Source organism: Xiphophorus hellerii, chromosome 24 (assembly GCF_003331165.1).
Source record: "Xiphophorus hellerii strain 12219 chromosome 24, Xiphophorus_hellerii-4.1, whole genome shotgun sequence".
Taxonomy (NCBI): domain Eukaryota; kingdom Metazoa; phylum Chordata; class Actinopteri; order Cyprinodontiformes; family Poeciliidae; genus Xiphophorus; species Xiphophorus hellerii.
This window is the reverse complement of record NC_045695.1, coordinates 500,655-505,037: the sequence shown is the minus strand read 5'-3', so window position 1 is coordinate 505,037 and position 4,383 is coordinate 500,655. Positions and strand designations below refer to the sequence as shown.

The 4,383-nt window shown below is 42.6% G+C and overlaps 1 pseudogene; it reads left to right on the top strand.

Moving 5' to 3' along the window:
• The first annotated feature begins 300 nt into the window (after positions 1-300).
• Positions 301-4,350, top strand: LOC116716281 (importin subunit alpha-5-like; annotated as a pseudogene).
• The last annotated feature ends 33 nt before the right edge of the window (positions 4,351-4,383 follow it).

Below are 4,383 nucleotides of genomic sequence, written 5' to 3'. Positions count from 1 at the left end.
AAGCAATTAAGTTAAATACATATTGAACTACTTGGTACCTACATATACCTTTTTCTTATGTTGAAAAATCTAAATTTTTGTGATTTGTATTTAATATAAATTTTAAATGGCTTTAGATTTATGTGTTTATTTAGCGCACATAACTTAAGTTTTATTTATATTAATACTTCGATTTTAATGACGTATTCGCTGAATTGTGGTACATGTGGGCCACCATATCCTACAGATACGCATGGACGATAATTACCTAGTCTTAATTGGACTCACCTGCGGCGGTGCTGCCAGCTATAACCTCTGGCCTCCAAACGTTGAAGTTCGTAGACCGACCGAGGTCCAACACCGCTGGACGCAGCCGCCGACATGTCCACCGAGAGCGTCGTGAACAAGCGAGTCTCCAAGTTTAAAAACATGGGGAAAGATCTGGCAGTAAGTTATTAGTGGTTTCTCAAAGTGCTGGGTTTTGGGGCAACTTGAATAAACAAACAAACCTGTAACCTGTTGTAGAAACTCCGAGAGAAACGGGTGTCTGAGTGCGTGGAGCTGCGCAAAGCTCAGAAGAACGAGAGTATCCTCAAGAGGAGGAACATTATACTGTCTTCTCTCCCCGACGAGGAGGCCCTCTCATCTGAACACAACGACACGGTCAGCTGGCTGCACGGAGTCTTGAACTACAACTTGGACCAGTAGTAGGGTTTCTAACCGCGTTGTTTCTATAGCTGAGCTTCAGAATCGAGGATATAATCAGAGACGTCAACAGCGAGGATCGGGAGGCCCAGACCAGAGGATGTCTGGCAGCCAGGTGGGTGGATTGGGTTCCCACTCATTGGCCAAACATAAACATGGTGACAGGTAAAATGATCACCGCACCTGCTGGTTGAAGGGACATCTTAAGCTGAAACTTTGCATTTGTCTCTTATAGTTGTGTTAAAGCAGAAAGACTGGGCAGATGTAATATATTGAGGTGGCTAGATTATTTTTGAAAGTGCAGTTATGATACGATTATTCCTGTGACTATAGGCTGCGTGTGTTATCCTGGTTCCCTCTCCATCCTTACAGTATCATGATTTGAGTTTGTAGCACATGGCCAAATCATCTTTGATGCATGGCACTTGACATATAATGGCCTACCAAGTATAAAGTCCAAACAGTTCTGTGCTTAAGATTGCATGCATGGTTCTTTAGTCTGTGGTTAAATAATGTAATTGTGAAGATTTGAACTCAATGGGTCTTCAAATTCAGACTGTGAGAGCTGCAGATTATAGATGTGTTCCTGGTCCAATGCACTGGAGTCAAATATCTGACTTGCCTCTTCAGTATGTGGTCTAGTGCTCTAAAATCCTCTTGGCATTATTTGCTTTTTTTGTGCTCAAGCATAGACTCATAAAAGTTGCAGGACACTGACCCTTGAGGCCTGAATTTGAAGGACCCCCTGCTCTAGTTTATTTGTTGCATGTCAGAGCTGTAAGACAAACATCTCAACAATTGTGACCCAAAGATCACACAGGCAGCTAAAGCTTTCAACTTGCTTTGAAAGATAACTGTGGTTCTGGCAGGTGTTGGACGCACACTGCATCTAAATTTGTCTGGAATTGGATAACTACGGATCATAAAGAGTGCCTGTGCTGATGACTTGCTATTGATGGTGCTAGCGATTATTAGACCATGAAGAAATGGAAAGTGGTGTGGTCTGCCTGAATCACATTTTCAACATGTGGTTGGCATAATGTACGAGTCACTTTCCTCTGCAAACACATGGATCCACGATGGACTCTGGGGAAGTCAGTGTGATGCGCTATTCTGCTGGTAAACTTTGGGTCTTAAAGCCACGTGACTGTTACATGTATCCCACACTTGAGCAGTATTGATCATGTACACCAAACTTCCCCTGGCTTCAATCTGAACATCACTGGGCTGTGTTGGACTAAGTAGTCAAACTTCATACAGTTAAAAGAACTTTGCTCTTCCCTCAGGAAGCTGCTCTCTAAGGGCTGTGATCCTCCGCTCAAGGAGATCGTCGACGCTGGTCTGCTTGTCACGGTTTGTGTCCTTCTTGTCTATGGATGACGAGCCGACTCTGCAATTCGAATCGGCGTTGGGCTCTCACTAACATCGCCCTCTGGAAATTCTTGGCATACCCAGCAGGTATCTACGCCAGCACATGAGGCAACACAAGACTAATAAGATGCTAACCACTGGTTATGATGGGCCTATGAAACGGTTTCAAAAAATGTTGTTCTGCAGGTGGTGCAACATGGTGCTGTACCAGCTTTCATCAACTTGCTGGCCTCACCAATGTTGCACATCAGCGAGCAGGCTGTGTGGGCTTTAGGAAACATTGCAGGTCAGAATCTTCTGCTTTACTTCATTGACTCCTGAAGGAATTCAGAAAACATGTCCAACTATTTTTACTTTGACATTTTACAGGTGATGGTCCAGCTTATCGTGACATCCTCATTGGGTGCAATGTCATCCCTGCCTTGCTGGCTCGCATTTCCCCAGACACACCAGTGAGCCACTCTTAAGCAGGACGGTTAAAGGAACTTTTTTTGTTGTTTAACCTGCTTGGACTTGTGGTGTGAATCACAATTGATTACTATAGGTTTGTAATACTAGGTGAGAGAACCCTAAAGGTCTAAAGTCTCCATATCTGCAGGTTGGCTACTTGCGGAACCTAACTTGGACCTTGTCCAACTTGTGCCGAAACAAGAAGCCATGTCCCCCTTCGTTTGCAGTTCAGCAGGTGTGTTTAAAACCCCAGTCTGGATTGGAATTGTGAAGTCTCTCTACATGGGAATTAACAACCTGCATTTTCTGCAGATGCTTCCTCCTCTGGTCCGGTTGCTTCATCTCAGTGACAAGAACATCTTGTCTGATGCATGCTGGGCAATCTCTTACCTCACAGATGGCAGTAATGATCGCATTGATCTAGTTGTGAAGACTGGCATTGTCCCACGGTTGGGGAACTCATGAACAACAAGGAGCTCTTTATTGTGGGTAAACCGAAACTTTTTTTTATACAAATGTTTGTACTTGCAAGACATAATTCTGCTTTAACCCCAGACTCTTAACTTTGGAAATGTGCTCGACTGCAATCTGTGGTACTCGATTGACTTGTAGACTCCAGCTCTGCGCTCCATCGGGAACATAGTGAGTGGCTCTGACCTGCATACCCAGATGGCAATTGATGCTGGCGTTCTCAATGTTCTACCAAAGTTGTTGAGGAAACCCAAAACCTACAGTGCAGAAAGAGGCAGCGTGGGCTCTGTCAAACATCGCTGCAGGACCTTGCCAGCAAATCCAGCAGCTCATCACTTGCGGATTGCTTCTGCCTCTCGTTAGAAGTTGCTCAGAAATGCAAGTCAACACAACTATTGCTGTAATGGTCATAAATATTAATTTTCAGATTTTTTTACACTTAAATAGCAACTGGAAAAAACTTTAGTTTTATACTTCCAGATCTCAAAGATTTGTTTTTGTGTAGCAATGCTGGCAAATTACTGATACTTGGTAAACAATGGTAGGTCGTGAACAGTACCTCATATTTTTAAGCAGAACTCCATAATAAAGCTGTGTAGAATTGAACCATGTTTAAGTCGACTAGCGTTTCAAAGGCATTGTTATCCCAACCCTTTTACTAAACAGTATCGCTTACAAATGAGTGACTGATTCTGTAATTTCTCTAAAATTGACTGAAGGGAGACTCAAGGACTCAGAAGGAAGCAGTTTGGGCAGTGACAAACTTCACCAATGGGGGCACTGTAGAGCAGGTGGTGAGTCTGGTTGCAAGTGGAGCTCTGGAAGCAATAATCAACCTGCTGCAGGTCAAGGATGCCAAAGTCATCCTGATTATACTGGAAGCAGCAGTCAACAACATGTTCATCGTAAGTAGAAACGCCTACATTACAGAAGTAACTTTTATTTATATATTTTTTTTAAACTGGTTTAAAATTTCTTTTACCGGAAACAAATCTTATCTTTCTAATTGTACTGTAACTTCAGGCTGCAGAGAAACTTGGAGAAACCGAAAAGCTTAGTCTGTTAATTGAAGAGCTGGGAGGACTGGAACAGATCGAGATGCTGCAGAACCATGAAAATGAGATGGTGTACCAAACTGCACATGACCTCATTGAGAAGTACTTCAATGATGTAAGTCTCTGCACATTAAACTGGGAAATTCTGCTAGTCTTTAATGATTAAAAAATATATTTTTGTGTTTTAGGGTGACATTGAGGAAGTCCAGGTTGATACAACCCAGACTGAATTTGAGTTTAAGGCTCCTGATGTCCAGAAAACCTTTGAATTTTAAATGAAAACTTTTTGCTAATCATAAATAAACTTGTGTACAATATGGATGGTGGTTCTGATTCTGTAAATGCCCCCAAG